Raw genomic sequence first — 14,934 nt, 5'->3', positions numbered from 1 at the left:
AGATTATTTCAACCTACCCTTCCTCGGTGACTTATTGATACTCCCAAATACATTTTTGATTTGCATAGAAAGGAAACAACAATACAAATACATTTACCTCGTAACCTTCCACACCATTTATAGCCTCATTGGCATTTTCATCCACTTACAACATCATTATTTCATTGGCTCTCTTGGCCATACATATGATTCTTCATTCATGGCACAATGGCCGTATTTCATATTTCAAACTTTTATTTCTTTCCTTTCATGGATCACCATCATAAATATCAACAAATAAAATATTTCGGAAATCACAACTTTAGGTTCCATTGATAGTGAAGACTTTAAACACAATGGATTTCTTTCCAAGAAATGGAGTAAATAAATTGGCAATCGAAGCATAAGTTAAAATCATACACGAGTAACACATCATTTATTCTTGAAACACTTTCCCCCCAAAGGGCAATAAACATTTTCAACTCATGAATACATAAGAGCTCAAAACACGTTGGAAACTTCAAAGAATCACCAAAATAAACTAAGGCATACGCTGCAATAATATTCAATAAGATGTTCCTCTTCCGATTAAATATTATAATGAATAAAATCATAATTAATATTAAAGCTCCTCCAATAAATTTAAGCAATTAAACAGTAGTCAAATGCATAAACAACACCTAAGTCACCAAATCATATCAACCCTAAGGTAAACTACTCCATAGATATGGAGAAAGTCATCACAAATAGAGTTAAAGAATAAGAAAATATTAATCCAACGTTACAATCCAAACTCACGTAATGAATTGGTAGAAGGAAGATGAAATCTTGTGTCTTGAAGCCTCCAATGCTCTCCAAAAGCTCCCATGGTCAAAAGTCCCTTCAAAAACGTATTTTTGGTGTATTTATACGATGTAGGAACAAGCCCGGATGGAACTACCCTTTCCAAGCCGAAACAGCAAAATACTCTAAGAAATTTGTACAGGCGCGCCGCCCCGTGCGGTGTTCCATGTGACATGGTAGTGGGGAAGTTCAGAGAGCAAGTTTATGACGGACAACAGAAATTATCACAGCCACGCCACCCCATGCGGCACGACAGTGTTGTTTTTATAGAGTATTGTTTCTCTCAATTTTTGTTATCCAGACTTGATCCTCTACCCCCTAACACGATCTCGGCTTAATTCTTTGGGCTTTTACTCAAACTTCAAAGCTACAAATCGTTCATATTAGCTCCAAACTTGCTTTTTACTCGGAATTAGTTCCTGCAAGGCATAAAACACTTAATAAATTCAAATCCCCATCATTTAAGCTCAAAAACACATAAAAAGCAATAATTAGAGGTAAAGTATGAGTAAAACCAAGGGTATCTAGCCTACCATCAATATCCCACACTTAAATCATTGCTCGTCCTTGAGTAATAAAACTACACTTCACAAAGAGACGAGCTTTTTGTCAGACAACTGCCCTAACACATAATGCCAAGCATATTTAAAACAAACTAAGCACCCTATCATAACACTCTAACCTCAAAACTCGACTCAAAAGCACCACATATTTTCAAACCTGCTCACTTATTCTAATACAGAAACCAAAGACATTAACTTTCCTTCGCAAGTCATGTGTCCTCACACAAACAATAGAGAGTAGTTCCATATACAATAAAGTTCAAGAACAAATAGGATCTCAAGATAGAAAGAATTAACTCACTCTCAAAAATAGGAACTACGCCTCCCTAATTACTTTAATACATGTACATTAACATTTCAAACCCCATACTTATATTGAACCAAATCCCAACCTTCACACATAATAGCATCAAGCTCCGAATTTCTTTAAGCACAAACAAAATGAGAACAGTCACTAGCAAAGAATCAAAAAAAATAAAAGTTTTTTTTCTTTCTAATACATAATACACAACTCTTTTTTATTCTTTTCAAAGTTCTATTTTTTTCTCTCAAGTAACATCATTTTTTTATTTCTTTCAATTCTTTATAGGTGGCTCTCACAAATTTTCAAATAGAGCACCTTTCTTCATTTTTCTCAGTTCCACTCAACTATCCAATCATACCTCCACTTAGCTTTTAATAAGCTTATAATAATTTTAAGTGCTTACGAGAGGTAAGATATTCAAACAGATAATCAATTCAAACAATAAAGGTCAGGCTTTTATTGTGGTTGCCAAAGAAAATAGGATTACCGGCTCAATGGGGCTAACTATATCTGGCTCAAACAAAGAAATATCTATATCACTTCCGAGACTGGACAAAACTTCTATTTCGCTTTGCAAACACACGGAGAAAGTTCTAGACATCAACTGACATGCACAGAATATCAACAAAAGTCTCTCACACATATTGGCAACTCACTTAGGATTAGATCTATCCTGACTCTTTAGTCAAAGCAGTTAAACAAAGTCAAAATTAAATAATTTCAGGTACTTATACATGAGTCAAGAACCGAGCCTAAGCGTCACAACTAAGGTACTCACTACTCTCAAGGCAAACAAAGTTAAGACATGTTATCTCCATTGAACACCATAGCACAAGACTTCTCTATTTCTAACCAAAAAAAACTAATTTCACCGGTTTAAGCAAAACCCTTGAAAAAAATTGCGGAACAAAGAAAAATCAAGGAGGAATTGCTAAACTACCTAAGAAAATAAAACAAACATGAAAGACAATTTTTTCTTCGACTTTGATCCCTCAAGAAGATAGCCGAGTAAATCCATCATCGGAAAAAGCCGAATATTTCTTTTCCCGGTACAAACAAAACATATAAAAATATATATTTACATCCCTCACCCCACACTTTAAATTGTGCAATGTCCCATGATACACAAATATAAAGCAATAGGTAAAGGAAACACCCCTGAATCATTTAGTCTAGGTCTGAATCAAAGTCGGGATCCACTTTGCACGCCCGACCAAGTGCACGCATCCATGCTGAAAGTTTCTTTTCTGCTCTTCGGGTACACCTTACACTTGTCAGGCTTACCCTTTCCAGCTTGCTCTTTTAGGGCCTTTGCCTTGGATTCAGAGTGTGAAATCGACTCGTCTATAGGGCCCCTATTGCTTCCTTCATCTTGAACACCACTCTTTTTTCCCCTACTCTTAGCATGAGCTGCCTTTCCTGAATGTTCAGAACAACTCTGCCAGTAGCCAAGAAAGGTCTCCCCAAAATTAGAGGGACCTTATTATTCTCTTTCATGTTCACTACGCTGAAGTCCACAGGGAACACAAATGTATCCATCCGAACTAGCACATCCTTCACTATTCCTTCAAGTATGATTGTGGTCTGATCCGCCAACTGCAAAGACACAAGTATAGATCTGATTTCTCCAATCTCTCTCTCAAGCTTCCTGAAAATAGATTGAGTCATAAGATTAATAGAAGCACCTGAATCACACAAAGATTTTTCAAATTTAGTTCTTCCTAAAGAGCAAGGTATAGTAAAACTCCCCGGATCTCCATATTTTTTAGGGAGCTTATTTTACAGAATGGCACTACAATGCTCTGTGAGATTGAAAACTTATGTCTCTTCCGCTTTATGCTTGTTGGACAATATCTCCTTCAAGAACTTGGATTATGCTGGCATTTGTGAAAGCAGCTCTGTGAGCGGTATATTAACATGCACTTGCTTGAGCACTTCTAGAAAATACTGAAATTGTTTGTCCAACTTTTTTCTTCTTTGCCACTGAGGGAAAGGTAGAGCAGACATATATTTATTCTCTTCAGTCTCCTCATTCACTAAATTCCCATCCTTCTTTTTTGTCAGAGCTCTAGTCCTCCCCTTCTTCTTCAGACCATCATCTGGATCTATCCTCACTTCACCTTCTTGATTGTCGTTATTTTTCTTCTCCTCCACAATCCCCACTTGTGTTTCAATCAAATCACACTTTTGTTTTGTTATAAGGTCCTTCAATACTTGCCCACTTCTCAAGGAAACCACATTTATTATTTCTTTTGGATTCCTCTCGGTATCAGCAGTGAGAGTTCCTGGAACCCTCTCAGGCAATAGATTAGCAAGTTGCCCCACCTGTCTTTCCAAGTTTCGAATGGTTGTGCCATGTTCTCGGATAGTTGTGCCATGAGTTTCAAGCCTCTCATATGTCTTAATAATAAAGGACTTCATCAGATCTTCCATGCTGGATTGATTAGACTGTGGAAGTTGGTATTGCTGCTTTTGCTAATTTTGAAATCCTAGAGCTCCTTGTCCATGGGGTCTCGGATTATTTTGCTGCCATGAGTTCACACTACTGCTTGGTGAACTCCACGAAAAACCTGGGTGCCTCTGCCCCATGGAGTTAAAATTATTACTACTTTGGTAGATACATATGTTAAAGCTTCCCACAACATTTACCACTTCATCTGTAGTCGATGCCTGACACTCATGCATTGGATGACCCATTCCACAAAAGTCACAAACTAATGATGGCTTGCTCTAGACCTTGTCTAAGGTCAACTTTCTTATCTCTTTTGCCATGGTGTCTAGGTAGGCTTGCACTGATATGTTAGAGTCTACCCGGTGAACCTCAGCTGATTTTCTTCTATCATTACTCCCTGCGGGCCATTGGTTAGAATATTTAGAGAGCTCATCAAGAATTGTAACAATCTCCTCATGAGTTTTCTTTATTGAGGGACCTCCAACTGTAGTATTTAGAGTTCGTCGTGAGGAGGGTGTCAATTCATCCCAAAGTCTTGGAGTTGTATCTACAATTCGATTCCATTATGCTGATACTTTTTCACTATCTCATTGAGTCTTTCCCAAGCTTCGAAGACCGTTTCAGTGTCATTCTGGTAGAAGTCATGGATTTCCCTTCTGAATTTCACTATTTTTGCAGTTGAGAGGTACTTGTCACGAAATGTTTTATACATATCTTCCCATGTCCTGATCGACCTTGTTGGTATGCTTCGAAGCCAGTGCTTAGCGTCCTCCTTCGGTGAAAAGGGGAATGCCCTTATGTAGACCACATCTATTAATACTACATTGTACTAGAAGGTGTTCATGATTTTCTCAAAGCCCATCAAGCGAGTATTAGGATCTTCATTCGCCTTCCCTCTAAATAAATAATTGTTCTGAATGGTTTGAAGCAAACCTTTCTTCAACTCAAAATTATTTGTTGCTACAGGTGGAGGTCTGATACTTGACAGTCCATGATTGTAGATTGGGCTGGCATATTTACCTAATGCTCTCCCGGGCCTGAGTTTCGAACTGTTCTTCAACTAGGGATCAATTTAGATTAAATCTTCGACCCCCGTTTTCTTCGACAGTTTCATCAGCTGCTCTAAGGGCTCCTTCAGCTAGGTCTACCCCACAATTCTCGTTGTTTACCATTTTATCTTGAGTCGAAGTCTAACCCAAGAATGATCCACCTGATTCCTTCTCATTTCTCAAGTGTCGCGGGTGCTTGTCCAATTCTGGGTCGTATGGAACCAATTCCTTGGAAGAGGATCGAGTCATACACCACCGAATTTAACTTGTTACCTGCACACAGATGAAAAAATCGTGAATAATAAAATAATAAAATTCCTGAATTAGCATCAAAAACTATTTTGAACACTATTGATTGCCAATCCCCGACATCGATGCCAAAATTTAACGAACGCAAAATACAATATGAAATTAATGCTCGCTAGCCAAAGATAGTATATTTTAATTATTGTCTCCACATGAATTGGATTTAAATAATGTTCACGTAATTTATGGCTTAAATGCTATTAGGATAAATAACACTTTGATTGGAATGATTATGAACTATAACTAACTATTAAAATTAAAGCAATTAACAATTGATCACATATAACCAGAGAGTAGAGCGATGGATTACCATCAAGACGAAGAATAAGGTTTTTGACATGATAGATGCAAGACTGCTATCCTGAATTTGACACTATTATATTTCACTCTTAAGGTTTTATATATTCTCACTAATTCAATAGTTGATTAGCTTATACTTCCGATTCAGATTCCTCTCTCGATTAAATCTAAATCCTTTAAATAAACTAATGTGAAGTGCGGTAAAACTTGCAAGAATCTATGGTAGGAATGATCTAAGAGAAACTTCTCGCGAATATTTGTCAATCTTAATTTAAATGGTAACTCAAAAAGCTCTATCGATTACTTCAAAAAACCATAAAAATAAACTAAGGCATACACTGCAATAATATTCAATAAGATGTTTCTCTTCCGATTAAATAGTATAAAGAATAAAATCACAATTAATATTAAAGCTCCTCCAATAAATTCAAGCAATTAAACAATAGCCAAATCCATAAACAACATCCAAGTCACCAAATAATATCAAACCCTAAGGTAAACTACTCCATAGATATAGAGAAAGTCATCACAAATAGAGTTAAAGAATAAGAAAATATTAATCCAACGTTACAATCCAAACTCGCGTATTGAATTGGTAGAAGGAAGATGCAATCTTGTATCTTGAAGCCTCAAATGCTCTCCAAAAGCTCCCATGGTCAAAAGTGCCTTCAAAACATATTTTTGGTGTATTTATACCATGTAGGAACGGTCTCGGATGGAACTACTCTTTCCAAGCTGAAACATGAAAATACTCTGAGAAATTTGTACAGGCGCGCCGCCCCATGTGGCGTGCCATGCGTCGTGGTAGTGGGGAAGTTCAGTGAGTAAGTTTCTGACAGACAGCATAAATTAACATAGTCGTGCCTCCCCATGCGGCGCAGCAGTATTATTTTTATAGAATATTTCTTTTTTCTCAATTTTTGTTATTCATACTTGGTTTTCGACCCCCAAACACGATCCCGATTTAATTCCTTAGGCTTTTACTTAGACTTCAAAGCTCCAAATCATTCATATTAGCTCCACACTTGCTTCTCACTCGGAATCAGTTCCTGCAAGGCATAAAATATGTAATTAGAGATGACTAAAACCACGAGTTTCTAGTCTACCATCATCTTCTTCTTCATAGCAGTGAGTTGTCTCTTAAGTTCAATTGCTTTAGCTTGGCTAGCATCCATATATCTACGATGTAAAGAAAGCCAAATATCATGAGAAGAAGGTAAAAGATGGATGTCGACAAGAACTTCTCGAGACAAGGTCGGAAATATCCAAGAACGGATGCTTTAATCAATTCGAACCCACGAGTGGTAGCTTGGATTCGGTTGTTGCGAACCAGTAGTGTCGCAGAGAAGCGGGGGTGGAGCCAGGATAGAACCATCAACGAATCCAAGCAAATCATGAGATATGAGAAGGGAAGTGAACTGTGTACGCCATGTGAGACAATCTTCAACAGCCTGTAATTTAATTGTTACCAGATTGGTGACATTAGGTGCTGCTAGAGCAGCAACAGAGTGGAAATATAGGTGGCGCTGTAGCAGCAGTAGGACATGGCAACAAGCTAGGACATAAGAAGTTGCTGGGTACTGATGATGCCATAGAAGAAAGTGACGACGTAAGAGGAGGAAACAATAAAGGAGGGTGTGGGAAAGCAACAGTAAGGCTTGAGGACGGAATAGTTTCATTAGGTTTGGATAGAGAAATTAAAGTACAGGGTGAAGATGAAGTCATAGTAAGGAAAATTGGTGTAGGAAATATCACTCGACATGTGAGAAAGGTTTGAAAGAAAAGTCCAACAATGTTGATTATGGTATATGATGTTAGGGAGGATTTTGCTGGCTAATCTAAATACCATGATAGATTTTAATAAATGGCTTGACACATAGAGAGCCACTATTGGTTGTATTTATAGGATGTGATAGAATTTTTGACTAAAATTGTCTCTTATCTATGGGAGTGAGTTCATTTTTGTCCTTAAAATATAACTCAGAGCATCTTTAATCCCTTAACTTTGCTAAAGTGGAGCACATTTAATCTCACTAATATAACCAAGTTAAAAACTAACGGAATGGGCAATTTTCTAATGGTACTTTCTCTGAAGCTTCTTAAATGATATCCCTATAGGTTCTGTAATTTTATTAGTTTAAAATAGTGACAACTCCACCTTTAACCAAAGAGTAATTAATGTAGGAAACATATTTTTTTAATTAACTATCATATGTGAAAATTTCAACTAACAATGATATCCTTTTTCATGACTGAGGCACATTTTCTTTCCTTCTTCATTTCTTAGCGGAAGGTGAAACTAATTTTACCTTTATCAATAGCAGTTGTCGAGATCAAATAATGAGTAACTGTTGATGGAACCAACATTCAGTTTGGAATCACGCATGGAATTGATGGAACCATCGTACTTAATGTTAGTAACGGTGGTTTAAAATAGGTTTTTGATGTCGGTAGTGTAATAAAGAATGAGTACTAAGACTGGGCAAGTAGTTGCTAAGAAATACCTCTTACTGCAGGTGAAATTAAAGCGTTGATCCTTGACGTCGTCGATTTGGAATGTGGAGCAAAGTGGAGATTTGGCATGGTCAGTTACACATTCGTTTTGCTGGATCAAGTTCTCTCGATCGTCTTCTTCGTCAAATGATTCTCTGTCCCTCATCATCGTTACGGATTTTGACTGTGCATTTGGCCACTTTATTGTGGAGCATTTCTTATACTCTACGATGTCACTGTAAACAAAGGGGCGTGCTTGTTTTTGTTGACAGTGAACTAAGAACAGTCATAAGATCGGTTTGGTGCGTGGTCACGTTAAGTTAACAATTGCTAACTATGATTTGTAAAGGATTTCTACGAGGGAAGGGTGTGGCCGAAGGAAGTACTACCAAATTAATCATGAAAGTGTCGTTTGTCGGTAGAAAACAATGAGCCGCCATATCATTTGAGAAGCTTAAGAGAAAGCACCGTTAGAAAATTTGCCCCTTCCGTTAGTTTTTAACTTGGTTGTATTAGTGAGACTAAAGGTGCTCCATTTTAACAAAATTAAGAGACTAAAGATGCTCTGGATTATATTTTAAGGACAAAAATAAATTTACTCCCTTAGATAAGAAACAATTTTAGTCAAAAACTCGAATGTGATACATACATAATGATAAGTATACCACTTACAAGAATAAGTATTAAGAGTCTATCACATACATGAGATAATTATAAATATTAGATAAATCCTTAGAGTCCTAATAGCCCGTTCTTGATATGTTGTGAAATTTCTGTGAAGGAGAAAAAAAAGAAGAAGAAGAAAAATTCTTTGACGAGACAATAAATGTTCTTGCAGTTTACTTTTCCATGTTTAAACGCTGTTACTCCCTCCGTTTTATTTTATGTGAACTCATTTGACTAGATACGGAGTTTAAGAAAAGAGAGAAGACTTTTAAATCTGTGGTGTAAAATGAGGCACATATATTCTGTGTGACTATAAATCATTGCATAAAAGTAAATTGTTTTCAAATAAGAAAAGAGGTCTTTTTTTTTTTGCACGAACTAAAAAGGAAATAGATTCACATAAATTGAAACAAGAGTGAGTATATGATAATAATCTTAAAACTTCTTATTACTTCTTTTCTTTAGCTTCTCTATGGTATTTAATTTTCAGATTAGAAAGAGCACATAATTGTAACTTTTAGGTAAAATACATAAAATACCATCTGACCTTGTAGTCAAATCCCCTGTACACACGTATTGACTCCTTTTAGAAGTGTGTCAATGACACACCATTTTGCTTAGCTGGCATGCGCGTGTTTAACACAAAAAATAAGAGCGTGAGAAGGGTAAAATGTTTGTCCAAATATTTAAGTGCCATCTGTCAAAAATTAAACAAAAATGGAAATTATTTATAAAAAAAAAACACACACACAAAAAAAAAAAAAATATATATATATATATATATATATATATATAAGACAAAACAAGAGGAAGAAAAAGGAAAAGACCATCTGGTCTGAGCAATTTGCTGGCAACTTCACCATAAAAAAGATAAAGCCCAATCTACAAATTTACACCATAACATTCAATCAAATAAGGTAATTTAGCCATCTTCTCTATCTTTTCCTTTTCCATTTAGAAATTTCAACGATTTGTGGTGGTGTCGAATTTTTGAATCGTCATTTGGGAGGAGAAAGTTTCGAACCTCCATTGTTGGGGTTTCTTGAGTTTTCGAATCTACGTTTGGGCGGAGAAATCTCGAAATAATGTTGGAAATTGTTTGGACGGAATTGTTGAGCTTGTTTACTGAATTAAATTTTTGTTGCTATTCTGAAATTGATTTTAAGAGCTATTGGGCTTAAATTTTTTAATCAGTCGCTGGGTTTGTCAAAACTCGAACCTATGTTAAAAAATTCCGAATTATAATTTTGAGCTGTCGGTTCAATGGATGTGGAGGTGATGTGATGAGTGGTGGCAGCTATGGTGGTGGTGGTCACCCTGCGATGATGTGCAGGAGAGATGGGGGAGCGGAGAGCTAATTTTGTTTATCTAAAAAAAAAAGTTCTCTTGTAGCCATAATTTGGAACCTATTGAATTTGTGATATTGAAACATGGTGCATTTGTAGAAAAATGTGAAATTATTGTACAAAGATTGCTCTTGACATTGGTGGTCAGAGTGGATTCTCCGACGAGTTGGGTGGGGAGTCCTTTTTTTTTTTCTTTTTTTTAAAAATAAAACTTGGATGGATTCTTTTTATTTTTTTATTTTTAAGTTAGTGACACGCGTCACAGCCTTATTCATGTGTGACACACATGTTTAGAAAAAGTGATCAAACACAGAAGTGGTGTGTCATTGATCCACTTTTGTATGTGTAAAATTATTCTCGTGTTCAAAAGGTGTGTAAAGATGATTTGACTAAAAGGTCATTTGGTATTTTATGTATTTTGCCTAACTTTTATCATTGATTGATTTAGTTAAAATAGTACGGGCTAGCTAGTTTTCGGACTGATAATTGAAAAATAGCCAGCATTTGTAAAGTTATTAAAAAATAGCCGCTATTTTACTGCAACACGGAAAGTTTCAGCATAATATACTGGAGATTGGAGCACCTGTGTATGAACTTCCAGCATATTATGTTGGAGCTCCAGCACACGGAAAGTTCCAGCATAATATACTGGAGATTGGAGCACTTGTGTGTGAACTTCCAGCATATTATGTTGGAACTCCAGTATATTATTCTGGAACTCTTGTATATTATGCTGGAAATCCAGCACATGTAAAAAATTCGAACTCCAGTATATTATGCTGGAATATTTTTCGGATTTTGATCGTAGTTTTGTTTTGATTTTATTTTTACATGAAAAGTGGCTAAATTTTTATTACTTTTAAAATTATGGTTATTCTTCAATTACCACTTGTAAATCTAATTATTTTTTACCACATGTCAGTCATCAGCATGGGCCTTTATAATTCGACTACTTAATTATCTGGGAATTGCATTCATTTTCTAACTAGTTTGATCAGGAGAAATGAATTTCATGGAAAATACTTCATTTTGCAAAATCATTTTTCAGATCATTTTTGATTGTTTGGTTGGTTATGTATAAAGGTAACATGTGGTAAGATTGCACGGGAAAGAAGTATGCGAGGATAATTTCTATAGTGATATTTTTGAGTATAAAGAATTGACAACAATATCTAACTGTTGTTTGAAAGCGCTGAGTGGTATAATCAGAGGACAGATTCATTGTTTCGAATTACACATTTAATCCAAAATACTGTCAAGTTGGCAAGTTGCATGATTAGCACTAAAACGACCTTTTACCTCACGTGAAAGAGGGTGTCACTTTCTTCGACTTATTTTCTTTGTCGTGGCTAGTGATTCTCACATATGGTCTAAACCATCACTTAATTAAGTTCTCTCATTCTCCATTTTGTGGCCAATATTTAAAGTTTCTTCAATAAATAGACCAATCCATTTCTTTCTTGTGCGCGCTCGCATTCTTTAGGAACGTATCCTAGGTCATTAAGATTAAAAGATATTCGAGAAAAGGATTTGACAGCAAAGTAAGTCGAATGATCAGAAGCTCAGAAGATACACTTGTTTTCGTTATCCATAACATAACGCAATACCTCACGTAAACTTTAGGTGAAAAGTTATTATTCCTCCATTCTTGTTTGTTGACCCTATTTCTTATCAATTTTCCAAAAATAATGATATATATTTCTTTACGTGGAACAATTTAATTTTTTGAGTATCTTTCGGAAACAATATCTCTACCTTCATAGATAGGGGTAAAGTCTGTGTACACACTACCCTCTCCAGACCCCACTTGTGGAATTTTATTGGGTTGTTATTGTTGTTGTTGTTGTACCTGTGATGAGAAGTTTTTATATATAGAGGGTGTTTGGCTAAGCTTATAAGCTGGTCAAACTGGCTAATCAGCACCTTTTGGCTTATCTACGCGTTTGGTAAATACTCAAAGTGCTTATAAGCTAAAATCAACTATGAGTCATAAGTTGGGTGGCATTTTAGCTTATAAGCATTTTTAGTTTGACCAAGGCTCTTACTAGTTTATCCTTAATAATATTTTCTAATTTATAAAATATTTTTCCCAATATAAATTTTCGAACTTTCTTTTCATTCCATATTCATTGTTCATCGTTTTCTTTACAAAGAAACTTTTAAATTTATAATATTTTATTAAGTTTTTAAGGATATTTTAGTCATTTTAATAAAAAAAATACCTTATAAGAATTTTTTCTACCAAACACATCAACTACTTATTATCAATTTCAACACGTCTATCCAAGCACTTAAATGCTTATTTAAAAAATCAGTTTCAGCACTTAAAAATACTTTTCAGCAATTCAAACTTATCAGTTATTCACAATCAGCTAATTCAAATGGGCTCATAGTAAATACCAGCTATGTCCATTTATAAGTAGCTTATTATAAAAATTGGTCAATTCATAAAATATTACTAATATTAGCCAATTAACTATTTGTAGCAAAAGAAAAAGTTAAATTTTTGCTCTCTTTTGAGTGGGTATTATTAGAATAGATTGGGTACATCTTAAGAAGCTTGAATCTCAGTTTTGGGATGATTTGGTGGAGTTTTGAGGTGATTTGAATTGAAAATTCGAAGTAGAAGATGAACATGTAAAAAAAAAAATATGTGTATCACACTGTGTATCAGATATGTATCATATTTGTATCAGATGTGTATCACATGTATATTCATATATACATGCGTGTGAGATACATGTGTCGCAGATGAATTTTTTTAACTCGATTTTAACTACGAATTTTGATATCAATTCAGTACAAATCACCTCCAATCTTCCTCAAATTTTGTATATTGACGCATCTATGTATTTTCAATGAATCTCAACAATACCCATTGGGGAAAAATCTTTTTTTGCTTAGATTTTTGGAATCTTGTACAAATTATTTTTGAATTTTATCACCTTATTTGCTACCTCATCCATAAAATTTCCTTTCCATCTTGCATATAATGTTGCTAATCACACTTTAAAATATGGAAGGAGATCTTTGTGTGTGATTTTTGGAGAGAATGAACCTTATTTCTTTGAATTTTTAATTTTTATATGTGTTTGGCTAGTTTTGGTAAGTCTATGATTAATGGCTAGAGGTTGGTAAGTTGGGACTTTTTTGGGACATTTCTATAAGATTCCCTAAATGTTATGGTATGTTCAAATCATGAGTTTCAAAAATCTTATAACGACATAAACATTATAGAATATTTAAAATCATAAATTTTAAAAAATTTATATAACGACATAAATATTATAACATAGTTAAGATCACAGATTTAAAAAGTCTTTTGTGCTTGTACCATTCACAAATCCTAGAACGGGAAGATTAAGATATCCCGACCTCCGATGAGTCCGGAACCAAAATATGGTCTTTTTTGACTCAAACGACCGAAATGCGTGGAAAAAAAACTTAGTGACCAAAATACATATAGCGCCCTTTTAAAGGCGCTATGATACAAGACTGCCAGGTATAGTGCCTTTATAAATGACGCTATACATATTTTGAGGGCCCACCAATAAAATAACTCTTCTGCGCTTAACTGACATAACAATAATTCAAATGGGTATAGCGCCCTTTTAAAGGGCGCTATACCTCAAAATATTCGACCCCCCGGATTGGGCATTGCCTTATTTAAAGGCGTTAAGGATTTTGCAAAAATTCATTCAGAAATATTCTCAACTCCTGTTAAATTTTTCTTCTTGTTAAATTCTCAAGTATTTTGTCATAATGTCTGAAGAGCGAAAAGTAAGGGTTTCATTATATTGGGCGGGTGAGGTTGTGGTGGCGAATAACTCAGTGAGCTATAGTTTATCTCCACAGTGTCATGCTAAGTTTCCACTTAAAATGGAGTACGATAGACAGGTATCGTTGTTATGTAACAAAATGAATGTGAGCAAACGTTCGGTGAACCTTAAAGTAACCGGAAGATATCTATATTCTGTCACTCCGCAAGGGGTTGCTTGTTACGTTGAGTTTAACATCGAGGATGATGAAACTTTGAGTAATTTTTTGAGGACTCCGGATGAATACCGGGAATTTCTTTTGATAAAAATGTTGGAAATGTACGCGAAGGTTGAAGACGTTCGCAATAATGAGGTTGCGCAAAACAGGGATAACCTTGAGTCATCGGGTGATTATTCTGGAGCAGTTTCGAACAGGTTCCGGCTGAAAGAGTTTGACCTGATTTAAACTATCTCCACGGGCGAATGAGGAGCGAGGAAGTAATTTCACTCCTAATTTACATAATCCACAAGACGAGTGGTAAACTTTAATTTTTCTTTGTGTTACGATATTTATTTTTGTTGTATTGAATTTGTATTAACACTCATATATTCCATAGGGGGTACCGGCAGGATATGAATTTAACAAGTTATGAACCCACGCCCAGTTGAAATATGCGTAGTTCTGGTGAGTTGGATCACGGTGTTCCATCCGGGAGTCATCACCAACAGGATAATATCCATCATGGGATGTCAACACATTACTACTGGTAAGTGAAGTGATATAGCTATATGTAAAGTATTTATCAATTTGAGTAGCTCATTATTTTGCTGTTTATGCAGTGAAAACGAGCAAGTTGAACCTCTTGTCCTGACTC

At 35.4% G+C, this 14,934-nt stretch overlaps 1 long non-coding RNA gene and 1 other non-coding gene across 2 annotated transcripts; one reads left to right on the top strand and one right to left on the bottom strand.

Annotated features, from left to right (window-relative positions):
* Positions 1-4,698: 4,698 nt before the first annotated feature.
* On the top strand, positions 4,699-4,805 carry LOC117274143 (small nucleolar RNA R71). Its single transcript, XR_004504224.1, has one exon. It is a non-coding gene; the product is annotated as a small nucleolar RNA R71 (small nucleolar RNA).
* Positions 4,806-6,201: 1,396 nt separating this feature from the next.
* LOC104086019 (uncharacterized) lies at positions 6,202-8,676 on the bottom strand. The gene is made up of 2 exons (XR_684001.4): positions 8,301-8,676; positions 6,202-6,845 (listed from the first exon to the last, which is right to left on the bottom strand). It is a non-coding gene; the product is annotated as an uncharacterized lncRNA (long non-coding RNA).
* Between the last annotated feature and the right edge of the window lie 6,258 nt (positions 8,677-14,934).

This window comes from Nicotiana tomentosiformis, chromosome 6 (assembly GCF_000390325.3).
Source record: "Nicotiana tomentosiformis chromosome 6, ASM39032v3, whole genome shotgun sequence".
In the NCBI taxonomy this organism is placed as follows: domain Eukaryota; kingdom Viridiplantae; phylum Streptophyta; class Magnoliopsida; order Solanales; family Solanaceae; genus Nicotiana; species Nicotiana tomentosiformis.
Note: the sequence above shows the minus strand (reverse complement) of the source record. Positions and strands in the feature narration are given on the sequence as shown.